At 45.9% G+C, this 17,806-nt stretch overlaps 1 protein-coding gene and 1 long non-coding RNA gene across 2 annotated transcripts in view; one reads left to right on the top strand and one right to left on the bottom strand.

Moving 5' to 3' along the window:
- LOC113625767 (uncharacterized) overlaps window positions 1-457 on the top strand; it is a 6,185-nt gene extending 5,728 nt beyond the window's left edge. The window contains exon 3 of the long non-coding RNA XR_003434845.1: window positions 38-457. This is a non-coding gene — a long non-coding RNA (uncharacterized LOC113625767). The remainder of the gene's footprint in view (window positions 1-37) is intronic.
- Window positions 1-17,806, bottom strand: part of SPATA13 (spermatogenesis associated 13) — a 256,520-nt gene that overhangs the window by 235,434 nt on the left and 3,280 nt on the right. The gene's annotated exons all lie outside the window — the stretch shown is intronic.

Raw genomic sequence — 17,806 nt, 5'->3', positions numbered from 1 at the left:
TATATATATATATATATATATATATATTGTTTTTCAGATTCTTTTCCAATACCCGTCTTCTTTCGTGACTGTGCATCTTCTCCCCTGAGGGAAGCACCACAGTCGTGGATGGCCAATGAGTTACAACAACAAAACCTTGAGAAGTGCACAGCCTGAAAACAGAGGAGCCATGGTACAGCTTCCATACTGCATGAACCTCACACAGACGGATGCCAGCCCAACCTACGCTGATCAACTCGGCAAGCAACAAGCAAGCATTATCTACCAGGTTAAACCCTTTGGAACATTGGTAGACAGGGTATCTGTTCAAAGTGCGCGTATAGGCTGCGGGTACATGGAGGCACTATTTCACTAACTCTTCATTTAGTTATGGCCAAGGAGCAGTATTTTGTGTATCTGTTTTTTGTTTGTTTGTTTGTTTGTTTTTGCGGTAAGCGGGCCTCTCGCTGTTGTGGCCTCTCCCGTTGCGGAGCACAGGCTCCGGACGCGCAGGCTCAGCGGCCATGGCTCACGGGCCCAGCTGCTCCGCGGCACGTGGGATCCTCCCGGACCGGGGCACGAACCCGTGTCCCCTGCATCGTCAGGCAGCCTCTCAACCACTGCGCCACCCGGGAAGCCCGAGGCTGCCTTTTTAAAGAAGGCACCAATGGCCTCGGGAACCTAGATCTGCACACACAGCCCTGGCCTGAGTTCACACGGAGAATCAACAGAAGAAATAACAGTGATTTTCTTTGTTTGCCCCCAGGGTCCGAAAAAGAAAAATATTTAACTGCACCGCTTCTGGGAATGTGAGAAGCAAATGTTCTGATAGGGGCTGACCTGTGACTTTAATGCTTTACCAATAACGCATGTAATTACCTACTGGGGAGACTGGGAGGTGTGGCTTCTTAAGGATGTGGCTGAGGAATAGGGAAGCAGAGCAGCATGGGGGGGGGGTACCTCATCAGAGAGCACAACCCACATCTCCCTGTGGGACGGCCTCCCAGTGACCTGAGATACCGGCTCCCTCCCTGGAGAAGCCAGACTAGATGAGGCAGTCTTCTCTCCAAGAGGCTCTCAGAGGGAATTGGGGAACTTCACTGGCCTCCTGGTAGTCAGGCTGGTCCAACAGGGAGGGGTTGAGGGACCCCAAAGTCCAGTGCAACTCCCATTTCTGTCCACATCTCAAGCCACTTAGGACAATCGTGTTTGCCCAAGTCCCAGGTGTTGTCTTACAAAACCGTCGCCAGCATCCCTGCTTCACCCAGCCAAATGCCTGAACTCTCTCTTGTCTCTGGAATACAGATCAGCAGACATTATCTGCCTCCAGAATTCATGTGCTGATGCGCCAGTCTTGCTTACGACTGTGAATAGCTCTTTTCTTTTTAGACTTTTTAGACTTTTTAGACTGTGAATAGACTTTTCTTTTTCTTTCTTTTCTTTCCGTTTTTTCTTTACCCCTGTGATTGCAAGCCTAACTCCCGTCATTCAATTTATTTTCACTCAAAAAATAAATAAATTTCACCCACAAATAAAGAAAATTTTGAAAGCCTTTTGCACCACGGCCCTGGCGCGAGGGTGAGCTGTTGAAGGGATGTATGGGTGAGTCCCTCACATGAATCTTAACCCTCTTCTGGTACCGCTACCTCTTGCGTCAGAGGAAGAGAATTCTAACGCTGCTTCTCTGAAGCTCACGCCTCAACCGTGCTCCTGAGCCTGTCTCTGCCATTGTCCTCTCCTGCCCCTGGCTCCTGGCTCAGCCCCCCTCTCCATCCCTGGTCCCACCATCGCTCAGGCAAGGTCAGGGTCCACGCGGATGCCTCCTGGTCTCTTGGCCCCCTCGACTCCCCAGCTCCCATGATCTTTCCCTGGGTGCCCCCATCCTCCCCAGGCACACGCGGGGTCTTGTCCTCCCGACATTCACGCCCGAGTCTGGAGAGTACACATCCCGCAGCCTCTTCAGGCATCCCCACTGCTCCCCCCAGAGGAGCTCAGGCACCAACTCCTTTACTTTCTCCAAACCATCAGTCCTCTGCTTTCTTATGCAGACAAACTGCTGTTTGAACAGCATCCGTACCCCGGCCTGCACACACACCCCCAACTCCCCCCATGCTCGCCTGGACCAGCTCAGCTCCCTGCTTTATCTGCTGCAGGGCTCTCCCTCCCAGGGTGCAGCCCAGCAGCTCAGAAAAGGTGACTCAGGATCCCCGGCCTGCGGGTGGTCCCGCCCCATTTCTCGGGTCAACTCCTTCTCCCACTTGCTTTGTGGACGACTTCATCCTTGCTGCACTTTCCTCAAACTTCCAACCACTCCGCCCTCAACTTCCCCCTGCTCAGCAGACCTCAGCCCCTAATCCTCAGAGAAAACAGATGTCATCAGACAGAAACCCCATCAAATCCCCTCACCATCCCTATAACTATTTATACCTTCCCCAGCATCCCACTGTGGGGAGGGAGGGGCCTGCCCTCCATCCCCACAATAACCCTACACTAGTATTTCTCTCTCTGTTCTTGTGTGTTTGACTACTTCCTTGAAATGTGAACCTTTCCATCTTAACAGACTAAAATCCCCCCATTTTGAAAGGGCTCTGCCCCCTCTGAACCCCATGTGTGTCTCTAGCTTCCGCCTCCCCCCTCCACTGAACACAAACCTGCCCCTACGTCCCCCCCGGCTCCGTCCTCGGCTGGCTTCCTCCATCACCCCCAAAACAGCTCGGGCAAAGGGCGCTGTGAAACCCAATCGTCATATTTAATCCCTGAGTTACTTCCAAACAGTTGCCCTTTCTGCTGTTTCTAAAATATGTGGAAGGGCAAAGTACCTAGAATGGCTAAAACAACCTTGAAAAGAAAAAGATGGAGGGCCCACAGGACCTGAGATTTTGAGACTTAGAAAGTTACAGTTATCAAGACAGCCTGGTATTGATGGAAAGATGGAAAACTGATCATGGAACAAAATAGAGAGTCTAGAAATAGACTCATGCCTATATGGTCAATTGATTTTCAACAAAAACGCAAAAGCAACTCAGTGGGAAAAGTATAGCTTTTTCAACAAATGGTCCTGAAACAAATGGTCCAGTACATATTTTTTTTAAAACCTTTGATTCATATCTCACACTCTATACAAAAATTAATTCAAATTGGATCACTGACCTAAATGTAAAATATGAATATATAAAACTTAACTAGATAGATAAAACGTCCATAAGAACACACAGGAGAAAAGCACTGCCACCTTGCATTGGGCAAATCTCATAGATACAACAACAACAAGCACAACTGACAAAAGAAAAAATCAATAAATTGGATTTCATCAAGATTCAGTTCTTCTCTTTGAAAGACACTGTTAAGAGAATGAAAAGATAAGCCCACTGGCTGGGAGAAAATGTTTGCAAATCACATACTTGATAAAGGACTTTTGTCTAGAATATATAAAGAACTCTCAAATGCTATAATATGAAAACAAACAGTCCAATAAAAAATGGCAAAATATTTGTATAGATACTTCACGAAAGAAGATATACAGATGGCAAATATGCACATGAAAAAACACCCCACATCCTTAGGCATTAAGGAAATGCAAATGCAAACTTCTCTAAGATACCACCACACACATGTCAGAATTGCAAGAATTGAAAAACTGGCCACACCAAGGGTTCTTTAGAAGGGCAGAGCAACCGGAACTTTCATTCATGGCTGGCGGGGGTGTAAAATGGTTGAGCGATGGCAGAAGATAGTCGGGCAGTTTCTTGAAAAGTTAAACAATCTGCCACGTGGCCCAACATTCAGTTAGGAGGTGTGACCACAGGGGAAAAGAAAGCACAGGCCCACACCCAGACTCGTGCGTGAACGCTTGTACGTGTCATAGCCCCAAACTGGACACAAGCTAAATGGCCATTCACAGGTGACCGGACCAACGAGGGACTGCCACCAGGCAACACAAAGGCACGAACCAGTGACACACACGAAGACTAGGATGAATCCCAACACGGCTGTGGGCGCAAAAAGAGTTCACGCCGTGTGATTCCTTTTATATAAAGTCCTTGAAAATGCAGTGTAATCTACAGTGATAGGAAGCAGATCCACGCACGGATCAAACTGTGCACTTTCAATTCATGTGCAATGTACTGTATGGCCATTATACCTCAGTAGACAAAAAAGCAAAGGAAAAACAAAAATGGAGACCATCTCACTCACAGTATTGTTAGTTTAAGGTAAGTAAGTACTAGGGAGGGAATGCACAACACCTACAACAGCAAACATAATCAACACTGCTGTATGCTGTATACGAGAGTTGTTAAGAGAATAAATCCTGAGCTCCCATCACAAGGAAAAAATGTTTTCTTTTTCCTTTATTTCGTATCTATACGAGATGATGGATGTTCACGGAACTTATTGTGGTCACCATGTCATGATGTCTGTAAGTTAAATCGTTATGCTATGCACCTTAAACTTCTGTAGTGCTGTATGTCAATGACACCTCAATAAAACTGGAAGGAAAGAGTAGAAAAATAATCATTTTAAAAGCTCAGAGTTTTCTTTTAATCACAATGGATCCTTACAAGAGTGATGAGAAACCCAGAACGAGTACGGGCTATTCCATCATCCACGGTTCTCAAGAGGAATGGGGCACCAGGAACAGCAAGGACCCTTTGAGCCATGTTTTCCGACCCATAACATGAGAATAGCAACACCTACCTACCGGATTACCCGGATAGGCCCAATGTCATCAGCAAGGTCCTTATAAGGAAAAGAGGGAGGCAGGAGAGTCAGAGAAGGAGAAGTGAGGATGAAAGAAGAGGTCGGAGTGAGGTGATGGCTGGCTTTGAAGATGCAGGAAGGGGCCACCAGCCAAGGAATGCAGGCAGCACCTTGAAGCTGGAAGAAGCAAAGAAATGGATTCTCTCCAAGGGCCTCCAGAAGGAAGGAAGTGCTGCTGTAAATTCCTTTACTGGGCTAAATTCAATGTGCTGACAAGACAATATGCCTGATTCCGTGCACACCCCACTTAAAAATAACAGCATATTAACACCACTTACACGGGTCACAGCCTAGCTGGTATCAGATCTACTAAAACCATCAGTAAAAATGTAGTCGTCCATATAAAGCTGCCGCATTGGACGGCAAATGTCACTGAACCAGCCCCAGGATGCTCTGTCCCCCTGTGCGGGGCCATAAGCTGTGACCCCACAGGTACACAGCGTCAGGCGTGGGATCCTGAGGGGCCATGCAGGCCACAGAGCTAGCTCGTTTTGCCCTCCGTGTGGCAACTCAGGTTGTTGACGTTTTTAAACCCCATCTTTTCTGGTGCTTCCAGTCTTTCCCGAAAGCACAGGTGACAGCACCATCATGCGTTGTCAGTACACGACATGAGTGAAAGTGAAACATCCCTCCTAGAAATACAACCAGATGAAGACGCCCTTGAAAACTGCACTTTGAAAATGAGCACAGACTGGTCCAGAGCAGAGACATCCAAAGTCGCCTTACATGTGTGATGGACCCCTAGGCCTGGAGAACTCGAGTACAGCCAGACAAGGACCTCAGCTAACATGAACAATAAGGAACCAGCCAAAGCGTTTTGGCCAGCAAGGCAAACGTGGCAAGAATGCAAACCTGGGGGCAGGTGCACGTGTACGTGGAGGGGGACGCGTGTCTCAGTGACAGTAACCAACACCTGTGCAGGTGACAACTAATTATCACTCTAAGCACTTTTTCTGTGTCAGCTGAATCTTCCCAACAACTCCAGGAGGTGGTTCTGTCTTTAACCGTGTCCATTCGACAGAAGGGTAAACTGAGGATTGGTGGATGCAGGCGGCAGAGTCAGGAGGCCGGGCCCTTGACCACGGCCCTGCCCAGCCTCTCAGCCCCTCCCTCCTGCCCACAGGCTCACAGAGCCATCCTTCCAGTTCAGAACCAGTTCTAAACCACCTCGGTCAGCATCAGGCAGGAGGGTGTGTAACCAGGTGGCGGGTGTCCTCCTCCGTCCTGTATGCTTGGCCAGCCTGAGGCCACACCTGAGATGGGGGGCAGTGTCTCCGAGCCGACAGATCAGGTTTCCAGCAACTGCGACGCTAGAATTTGCATCACTTGTTCTCCACCCGGACGCTGGGGGAGCTTTTGAAAACTACCAATTCAATCAGAGTCTCTGGCCAAGGAAGCTTCTAGAGAAGCTTTAAACAGGACTAACCAGTCTAACAATGGCCGGTCACGTGAATGATACCTTTGTAGACTATCCAGCCTTGGCCAAGCCAACACAGACCAAGAGAACTCTATCCAAACAACTCAGAGAATCACGGAAAATAATAAATGTTTAGCGTTGTAAACTCAATCAATCCGTCAATCAATCAGACTCTCTGAGAAACCCAAGCACTAGCATTTCTTAAAGCTCCCCGCGTGGTTCTGCAGGGATCCGGGGCTCAGGAACGTGGGCCAGCCTGAGATTACAGGGGGCCCGGCAGCTGCTGGCCAGGGTCCTCCAGAGACGCAGAAACAACAGACGACGGATAGGGATCTATTACAAGGGATTGGTCCGCACGATCACGGAGGCTGACAAGTCCACGAGCTGCAGCGTGAGTCTGGAGGCTGGAGACCCAGGAGGCCTGAAGGTCTCGTTCTAGTCCGAGTCCGAAGGCGAGAGCAGACCGCTGTCCGGCTGGAGGACAGGCAGGCAGAGGGGACAAATTCTCCTCGCTCTGCCTTGCTGTCTATTCAGGCCTTGGCGGACTGGATGAGGCCGCCATGTCGGGAAGGATCGTCTGCGCTACTGAGTCCACCAACTCAAACGTTCATCTCATCCAGGAACGCCCTCCCGGAAACACCCAGAAAAGTGTTTCACCAAGTACCTGGGCACCTCGTGGCCCAGACTAGTGGACACATAGAGTTCACCACCGCACAGCCCTGCCCGCACAGTGTCTTCCCTCCCTGGGTCTCAAATGTCTGCACATACATCAGTCACAGGGCTACATCATCAGTTCCGCTTCTAGGGCATTGTCAGTCAAGATGAATGGTCTCCGTGCCTTTCCGATGACACATCCCAATAAGCAAAGAGTGTTAAAACTCTGAACATCCCTATACACATTTATTTATTAATTTATAAATAGTATTAAGGTTCTATTAGATGTGGAGATATATACATACATTCTGACATACATACATGTGCGCATATGTGTACATATATGTATGTTTGTGTATGCGTGTGTATACACACACACACACACACACACACACACATACACACACACACTCTGATACCGTCTACCCACCCCAAGAGGAGTACCCACCACTCCCGCTCTGGAGATGACAGGTATAGACGCTGCAAAGTCTCTTTGATGTCAGGCTTCTGTATGTTCGCTCTCTTCAGCTAGACTTACCACTGACCTTAAGCTTCTCTGTGGTACCAGCATGATGCTGGGTGCGCGGAGCACGTCGGTGACACGGTACTGAGAAGTCACCGAGGGCAGGCAGGTGACATGGACATCCCCATCACTAAAGGGGCCATCTCACCCTCGCCCCCTGTGGACGCGGTTGGAAGCACGTTGGTGCTTGCACTGAGACCTCTAGCTGTCACCGGCATCGCTGGACGTGCTCCCAGGACCCTGCGGGCAGCGTGGCTGTGACCCCGAGGCCCAGCTGGTGCGGCCTGCACTCCAGAGTCCCACGTGCCAAGAGGCCACGGAATCTGGGGCTGCAGGGCCCCTCCCCAGGCCTGCGAGTGGAGCTAGCAATCTGGTCACTTGGGATTCTTTTTCTTAAAGAGCTTCCTCCTAACCGTGCTCTGTTCAGGCCTCATCATACCCGAAACCACCCCCTGCCAACACCCTGCCCTGGTCCTTGGGTGGGTGTGAAAGCCTGCTATCTTTCGGTTATTTTTTCAGTACATCTCACGTTATGTATTGTCTTGTGTTTACGCATCCACCTTTTGAAAGATGAATAAGTCCTTTAAACACACTGTGAGAGTAGATAAACTTCCTTCTGAATATAAAGCCCCCTACAGCTCCTGCCTCCTAAAGTCTGTCCCCTTAACAAAACTATTGTCACTGAGCCAGTATTTGGCCAATGGTGTTGAAAAGCAGGTTTCACTATTCTTAGACAAAATTCCCGTTTCACGGCACGGTTCCAAAAGCTTCCCACAGGCTGTGGTAAGGATGCCAAAGGAAAGCAAATTTTTCAGCAACAGCCAATATAGAGAAGAGGGAGGAAAAAACTCAACAGCCCACCTGAGACATGAACAAAAGACATGAAGATAGTCCCAGTGAAAGACAACACAACGGCCCTGAAACACTGAGGGTTCACTCCAGAGAAATGTCAATGCAACTGCGCTGAGACAGCGTTTTCCACCACGAGGTGAGCAAAGGAGTTTGGCGACACTGTGTTAGTGAGGGGTCGGGAAGCAGGCAGTCTCTAGGGGGGTGCAAGTGGGGACAAGGTCCATGGAGGACAAGTTGGCAAGAGCCCAAAATTTGTGATGCCCATAACATTTCGTTTTAGCCAATCCATTTCAAGAAATTTGTTTACTAGATACACGCATGTGTCAAAGAGTGTAGGTTCACTGTTATTCACTGAAACATGGAAATAACCTGCTGCTCATCACTAGGGAACCGGTTTATATAATATGCTACAACCATGGAACAGAATACTACACAGCCATTAAAAAGAATGGAAAAGGGTGGAAACAACACAAATGTCCATTGACAGATGAATGGATAAACCCAGTGCAGTATATGCATACAATGGTATTCAGCCATTAAAAGGAAATGAAATCCTGATATATGCTACAACATGGATAAAACTCGAGGATATTATGCTAAGTGAAATAAGCCAGACACGAAAGGATAACATTTATATGATTCTACTCATTCTGAGATAGTTAAAATAGTCAAATTCTTAGAGAGAGAAAGCAGAATGGTGGTTACTGGGGGCTGGGGGTAGAGGGAGTTATTGTTTAATGGGTACAGAGTTTCAGCTGGGATGATGAAAAAGTTCTAGAAATAAATGGTGGTATGGTTGCACAACAATGTGAATGTATGTAACGCCACAGGACCGTACACTTAAAAATGGAAAATTTCATGTTATGTATGTTTCACCACAATAGAAATAAAAGAATGAAGAAGCGTTTTATGTACCGATATGAGATATATCATTAATACATCATATATCATAATATGTCAAATATACCATAATATATCATCTCTGAAATATATCATTAAGTAAAAATAAAGGATCCAACATACTATGTCAATACTTGTGTAAAAAATAGAGGGGGATAGAAGAAAACATATTTCCTTATAAAAGCGCAGACCTTCTCTGAAGCATACGGAAAAACTGGTAATACCAGCCCCTCCCAGAGGGGCAGCTGGGTGACCTGGAAGGGTCAGTGGGGTGAAAGGCTGGAGGAGAGAGGAGATTACTTTTCAGCAGATGCTGTTTCATAACCCTCTCATTTTATAGCATGTAAATAAATTATATATTTTTAAAAATAATTAAAAATTTTAAATGAATATAATTTAAAAAATTTTTAATAGAGTTTTTCTTGCTTTCCTAAAAGCTGTCATTTTTCCCACTATGAAAATCCATGTTTTAAATAATCCGTTTATTAAAAATAGATTTTTAGTAAACTAGTGGGATATATCTTTACGTTCAATTAGCAATTAAACTATCAGGAACACTAAATTTTTAATATAAAACCACTTGAATAAAAATATTAACAAAAGATGTTGTTTTCTATCATGTGTCTAATTCATACATTGCTTTCAGCCCAACTACTTGGGCTAAGTCTTTCTCGCCCCTCATCATCTGTCCTTATATATCAGATACCAATGGAAATTCCAGAAGCACCTTTTCCAAAGAAATAATCAAGGATGAACTATTTGAAAGTGAAGGCCCCGCCCTCCTTCCGGTCCACGCTGGCATCCCCTGGTCCCACTGTGGCTCCACTGGTGCCCATGACCCTGCTGGCTGGCATCTTCCCTCCAGCAGCCGTGGATGCCCACTTTACTAAGCCCGTCACTCCACAACTAAAACAAGGTGCCGCTGACTAGATTACGGCAGATATCATACTCATAAAATCCTGATAATACTATCTCTTGTTGCCTTTAGAAGAGTCTACTGACTCCTAAACTTCTGATTAGAGTTCCACTAAAAAGTATAGTTTTTACAAGAAACTCTATCATCGGTCGACATTCTTTGAAAATTCTTTCACTTTTCTCATTTTTTAACAGGAAAAAAAAGTCTTAGGTCATTTTCTAAAGGAATTTTCCCTTCTTTTCCTTTTCTTTTTTAAAAAACAGGTTCTCACTGCTGATGGCATTTTGACTTTTCTTAATTATTATCCTCATATCTTAACTTATAGCTTGCAGTGTAGCTTGGAAGATTGGCCGATGTGAAATTAAAATTTGTACAGCTGTTATTTACTGCAGGGGGAAAAACTGTTTATACTTTAGATCATCAAAATACCAAGATTTCCAAGTCCAGAGTTTTTACCTCCCAATTTCTCAACACTTAATTGCATAACCAAATTCTTACTGGTCAAATCGTGTCTTTTAGGGGGAAAAATGCCTCATTCAGTGGCCGATTGCCTAAGTTGGCTGAAGACAAACATTGTTGGAAGAATGACTTGTTTGGGCAGATTCCCAGAGCTAATAGTGATTAATATAATATTTAATGTTAGAAGTGCTTAAACTTTACTCCAGAGAATATATTCCCACAATCAGGGGAACCGCTGATTTTCACATTATTCCAGCTGTCTTTCATCCCACAAAAAACATGGGTGGGTATCTTAGAGATAATGTGGTTCCTCATTTTCAAGTGACATACATATTCAACAGCTAGACAGTAAAAACTCTTCTTTTCTTTTTTTTTTTCTGAGGTTGGACACCAGCTTTGCCACTTATTCAGTGTGTCCTCTGACAGGTGACGTAACTTCTCCATGTCTCACTTTACTAACTTCCAACATAAAAGCAACAACAGCTCCAAATACCGTAAATACATCAATGTCCGGTTCACAGCACTCATTCATGTTATTTCCCTTTCTTTAAAAAAAAAAATCAATGACATGTTTTTATGCTAAGAATTAAGTGTATCCCACTACAGTTCTCAAAACTGTAACCAACAGAGTCAGAAATTTTGTTAGTTGCTCCACTCCTTAGCTTGTGAAACACTATCAAATGCTTCTACGCGGTTGTAACACAGGTGAGACGGAATTAGTTATCTCTGATGGGAAAGTAAGCAAAGTACCGAGCTAGAATTCCTTTTAATGATCTCTCTGATCCAGAGAAAAGAAATAAAGGTCCATTGCCTGGATTCTGGACAGAAATGTTTTCAAAGGGAAAACTCTATATATATCTCATGCTGATGGTATGGGTACACTCAGCTTATAAACCAAAACATGCTTATTTAACTACAGATCATAATATGCATTTCAGATCGTAATATGCATTTTTCCTAAGGTTTGCCTCATTGGAAGCTTCTGAGAAATGTTTCTGTGGATTTCTCTTTTTCCTTTCAAAATAAATAAATAAATATATAATTAGAAAGGAAAAATGTTTCTAAAACACCACATTTACTACCTAAATAAATAGAGACACTACAAGGAAACCTGATATATAAGATCCCAAGATGATAAATTCTATAAACTAAGAGATCTATTTTCACTAGCCAGATTCAGTGTAGGTTCCATTTAGTTTGATCCCCTTGTTCATTTAAAGTACAAATCCAAAATACCAAAATTCCAAACTTTTCAAAATTCCCTGCTCCGTGTAAAGTGACCAAGAATTGTCCTTCACTTTGTATTTGCTGTAATTCACTGCACAAGGAGATCCTTCCATGTTTCCAATCAAAGGAAATTACAGGCATTTGATCTGGGGATGCATCCTGGGAGGCTCTCCTTGAGATGTGATGTAATAACAATAAAAACAGCTTACCTGGCCTGATGGTTTCTCAAGGCTGAGATCTCACAGCCAAGACATGGAAGCCAAGAGCATGTGGAGACAATTTTATTTTTACAAAGGCATGAAACAAAAGAATCAGTTAAGGAAAACTGAGAAATTCTCACCTCTAAACCTTTTCCTGGAGAGACGTTCCCAACCTTGTGTACAGACACCGGGAGGAAACAGCATCGCTGACTACGACAGACTCATGGGGACACCAGGAGACTCACGAATAAAAGGCAAAGGGATGGATACCTGACCGGCATTTGGGATTCTTAGAGGTGACACATCCCATTTTAGGCTGCCTTTCAGAAAGAGCAGAATTCCAGAACACAGCGGGACCTCAGAAATCATCTAATCAAGTCCCTCCTCTTACAGATAACAACTCTCGGGGAATTTCGCTTTTTGCTAAAATCTGTGAATTTGTATCAGAGATGATATTTGTACCCAGGTCTCCGCACCCTCCTCTAACGCTCATTCCTCTATGCCTTGGCGGTCCAGATAAAATTCCCAGTTGCTCTGATCTTCATTTCACAAAGGCTTGCTGCTCAAACATACATTTCACTTGCTTCATGTTCAGCATATATTTTCCTTACAAATAGGATATACAGAACTGGTCCCTGGGCCAGCCCCAAATACCTAACACAAGCACAAGAAGCAGTGGTGTGCTAAAAATCACCTGCACACCTAACCCCCTACAGCAGAATTGACTGCCGGCTCCACGTGCCAGGACCAATGGAATCAGAGACTCTGTTCTCCCTGCAGCAGACTCCGCAGCTCCAAATCACTGCTGCTCATCATGGGGGAGGGGGGTCTGGGCCCCAGTGGGTGAGGAGTACAGAGCTCAGGAGTGGGGAGCACAGAGCTTCCAGGGGTATAACCCCAGGGGACACGTCTGTATCCCAGAGCTGGCTTCCTAGCCGCCATGTTTATTTTCTTCCCGTGGTCTCAGGGTAAGGACCAGTTGCAGGTGCCCTATCCTATCACCATCTAGGGTTTGGACCGCTTTTTTTCTCCTCTTTGCCCTGCTGTGGCCATGCACACAGTCTCCTGTTCTTATGTTGCCTACATATCATTCTGTCCTTGAAATGAATACTCAGGCAGTCTTTTTATGGCTTTCCAAGGATTTATGAACTCTATCCATGATGAGACAGTAGAAATGGCTCTCTCTTCTGCTCCTTCAGCCCAGTCCCTCCTTTATTTCCATCAAATCCTGAGGGAGCTCCCAGGAGTATAAAGGCTTCGAATCCTGTGGCCAGATTCACCCTGGTTTAAACTCATCTGAGATAGGATTTCTTGAGCAGCCTCACTGGAAAAGCAGGAAAGGGCCAGGTTAAGGGGCTGGGGTGACGGGAACTTGAAGGAGATCCGCATCTGAGAAGCCACAGTGAGGAAAGAGGATGCATCACACCCCAATGTTCATAGCAGCACTATTGACAACAGTCAAGACACAGAAGCAACTGAAATGTCCATCAGCAGAGGAATGGGTAAGGAAGATGTGATACAATACACAATGGAATACTACTCAGCCGTAAAAAGAATGAAATAATGCCATTTGCAGCTACATGGATGGGCCTAGAGATTATCAGACTAAGTGAAGTAAGTCAGACAAAGACAGATACCATACCATATCACTTATATGTGGAATCTAAAAAAATGATACAAATGAACTTGTTTACAAAACAGAAACAGACTCACAGACATAGAAAACAAACTTACAGTTACCAAAGGGGAAACATGGAGGGGAGGGATCAATTAGGAGTTTGGGGTTAACACATACACACTACTATATATAAAATAGATAATCAACAAGGACCTACTGTATAGCACAGGGAACTCTACCTATATGGGAAAAGAACCTGAAAGATACATATATCTCTGAATCACTTTGCTGTACACCTGAAACTAACACAACATTATAACTCAACTAGACTCCAATATAAAATTAAAATTTTTTAAACATAAAGAAAAAAAAAAGAGGATGCAATTCTCTGGCTGCTGAGCCCACCTCGAGCAGCTGTTCGTAGTGTCTGGAGCACACCTACCAGTGTGTACACGACACAGTCCTGAATTGTGCTTTCTTATTTTCACATCTGTTTACCCTGAACTAGAGTATCAGCTGCTTGAGGAGAAAGTCCATGACATGTCTTCTCATGCCCTGCAGCCTGAGAAGATCGTGAATGACTGATAAATGCTCCCTGAAAGCCTGGGAACTTCCAGGCCACTGCAAGGTCATGACCCTCTCCAGTAGTGTAGAGGAATGAAGGGGACTTCACTGGGCCAAACCTGGGGCAGTCACGAACAGCCATGAACAGCAGCTCCTCCTCACTCTTCGTACATCAGTGTTGCCTCCTTTTCTCCTAAGTTGAGGGGAGTGCCTCTGAGGGGAGATCTTAATTAAAGGTGTTCTAGAAGCAGCCATTGAACAGACCAACCCACCTCCTGGACCTGTGCCGGCTGATATGCACAACCGACCAGGGAGACAAGTGTCTGGCTCGAATCAGAAGGGGAAACGTACAGTTCTGCCCTTCAGGAACTTGCACTAACTTCCAAGGCTGACTTTTCAAACTTCAGGCACCAGCACCCAGCCCCTCACTGATTAAGCACGCACTGCTCTGAGGAGGACACATTCCTTTTGGGCTGGGATAATGATAGCTGGCTCACACATGAACCTGTTCCTGAAAGCACCCATTGTGGAAAGCTACTGGATCTAGCCAGGACATGGAAGCAACCTAAGCGCCCCTCGACAGATGACTGGATAAAGAAGATGTGGCACATGTATACAATGGAATATTACTCAGCCATAAAAAGAAACAAAACTGAGTTATTTGCAGTGAGGTGGATGGACCTAGAGTCTGTCAAACAGAGTGAAGTAAGTCAGAAAGAGAAAAACAAATACCGTATGCTAACACATACATACAGAATCTAAAAAAAAAAAAAGGTTCTGAAGAACCTAGGGGCAGGACAGGAATAAAGACTCAGACGTAGAGAATGGACTTGAGGACACGGGGAGGGGGAAGGGTAAGCTGGGACGAAGTGAGAGAGTGGCATGGACATATATACACTACCAAATGTAAAATAGATAGCTAGTGGGAAGCAGCCACATAGCACAGGGAGATCAGCTCGGTGCTTTGTGACCGCCTAGAGGGGTGGGATAGGGAGGGTGGGAGGGAGACACAAGAGGGAGGAGAATATGGGGATGTGTGGATATGTATAGCTGATTCACTGTGTTATAAAGCAGAAACTAACACACCATTGTAAGATGTTAAAAAAAAAAAGAAAAAAAGAAAGCTGCTGGATCCCATCCAAAGAGCACATTTTGAAAGCTTTTGGTATTCCTGGAAAAAGCTTCCCCAAGTGTACGGGATACACATTCTTCCGTAAGGATATTTCAGAATAGAGTCCAGGGCCTCACGATTAGAAGTAAATAGGACAGCCCTCAAAAGTCACAACTCAAGCGAGTGCGGCGAAGACAGAAAAAGCAACCCACAACTCAGGATGGTGAGGGGCGGCTTCCCTGGGACTGTGATAGAAACAGATGCGTCACAATGGACAGAGTTTCCATTCAACTTACCAAAAAGAGCCAAGAAATGACGTATGAAGACTCTTTTAGCAAATGACAAGCTATTCCATGCAAAAAAGTGGACACCCACGCTCTACCATATGAAGTAATGAAGGAAATCGAGGAAACCAACAAAAGTCCTTTGAGACCCTGATGTTCGGTGAATACTGAAACCTTTATTGCAGGAAACTCTGGAACCTTCTCGGGCTACCTTGAAACCTAGGCTGGATTCCTGCCTTCACAAAGCAGGTTCTGTGGAGTCCAGACAAGGGCCAGGCACTGCCTACAAGACCTGCAGGCTTCCCTTGGTCCCTGATATCCTATGACCACAGCATTTTCATAATTTGAGTCTTTGCAATACATTCCAGTTATAACCTTGTAAGTTGTCCAGTGCCTCAGAGAAAACCTTCAAATTCTTCTGGCTACCTTCCACGGTCTGAAACACGATGCTGAGCATATTTTGTTAGAAATAAGCATGGAGAATGCCATTCAGATGGAAGGGTGCCCTAGCTTTTATCTTCGTGGCTCTGAGGGCTGCAAAATCTGCGCTCCCCGGTCCCTGCAGTATTGTGATTTCACTGTCAGTGCATTTATCACGCTTCCCAGGCAGCGCACGTGACTCAAATCACTCCGCGGCACTAACAAAGGCAGAGAGACAGGTCATACCTAGCTGGAAACGGGGGTCATCGCCAGCTTTGTCTGCCCCCGTCAAAATGTGACAAGGTTGGAAGCTGGCCCTGCAGAGGTGAGAGTGAAAATGAAGCATAAAGCAAGCTAAATACAGAAGAGTTCAGCTCTGAATCTCTTTGTTTTCTTTATACGTCCGGTGGAATATACTGTGTAAAAGACTGCCACAACTCACCCAAACGTTGATCGGTGCCAGGAGAGAAAACTAATGGGAACCGTAAAGCAATTGCAATGTCTTGTCTTCTGGGTCATGGACCAAGTTCACTTTCCTTAGTCTCTATTATGGGCTGAAATGAGTTCCCTCAAAATTCATCTGCTGGAGTCCTAACCCCCAGGACCTCCCAACGTAACTGTATTTGGCGGCTGGGGCCTTTAAAGAGGCAATTATGGTAAAATGAGGTCAGATGGGTGGGCCCTAATCCAATATGACAGGTGTCATAACAAGAAGAGATTAGGACAGAGACACACACGGAGGGAGGACCAAATGAGGGTACCGCAAAGAGGGGGCATCAGCCAGCCTAGGAGACAGTTCTCTGAAGAAACCCACCCTGCTGACTTCCAGCCTCCAGAGCTGTGACACAGTAAAGGCCTGTGGTTTAAGCCTGCCAGTCTGGGATACTTTGTTACAGAAGCCCTAGTAGACTAGCACACCCCTCCCCCTGGGTCTCCCCACTACCAATTTTGAACACTGGCTCCCCCTTCCTTCTGCCCCGCTTCTTTCTTTGCTTGTCTTTTAAAAGAGGTTCCCTCGCCTTCTTCCCAGACAGAGGGGGAGCCTGGGGGAGGTGAGAGGGAGAGAAGGCATTTTGCACCCTGACTCCCCGAGTCTGTCAAGAGGCTCAGGCCCCCAGAGCTCACAGGCGTGTCTGGTTTACAAGGGCATCACTTGACTTCATCAGAAGATGTGACTCTCCCTTGCTGGGTGACCCTGACCAAGTCGCTCAACTTCTCTGAGCTTCTGTTTTCTCATACATTAAAAAAAAAACTGGTGTTGTGAATCCCTTCGAAGGGGTTCAGAACGAGCCTCCCCAAAATGTGCCACTTTGGCTCGTGGATTGTTTTGAGCGAAAGAGAATCAGGGCCCAAGAGACCCAGGAGGGGCTTTTTACCTCCCCCTCAGTTTCCTGAAGGAATTGAAACTGGGGCCAGACTCAGAGAGAGAGAGCTATTACCAGAGATCCCTTTTATCTGAATGACCTATCTATATGGCAGGGCAACCATCAACTCACCAAACATCTGTCTTCTTACTGTCCTGTGCATCACCCTCCTCCCCTTGGAAGCCTCAGGCCCCCATCCCATTCCTCAGCTCAGGATAGTATAGAAGCCTCAGCTGCCCGACATGCCCTTGGGTCTCATATCTTTGGGACCACCCCTACATACATAACTAATTTGTTTTTCTCCTGTTAATCTGTCTTATGTCAATTAAATTATTAGACCAGTCAAAAAACCCAGAGGGTAGAGGAAAAAGATTTCCTCCCCTATGCTTTCAGGGTTGTTGTGAGGTTCAATTAAGATAACACACTGGGGCTTCCCTGGTGGCGCAGTGGTTGAGAGTCCGCCTGCCGATGCAGGGGACGCGGGTTCGTGCCCCGGTCCGGGAGGATCCCACATGCCGCGGAGCGGCTGGGCCCGTGAGCCATGGCCGCTGAGCCTGCGC

This window comes from Aethalodelphis obliquidens, unplaced genomic scaffold (genome assembly GCF_003676395.1).
Source record: "Aethalodelphis obliquidens isolate GAN/ISIS:26980383/991018 unplaced genomic scaffold, ASM367639v1 scaffold16, whole genome shotgun sequence".
NCBI classification, from domain to species: Eukaryota; Metazoa; Chordata; class Mammalia; order Artiodactyla; family Delphinidae; genus Aethalodelphis; species Aethalodelphis obliquidens.
Note: the sequence above shows the minus strand (reverse complement) of the source record. Positions and strands in the feature narration are given on the sequence as shown.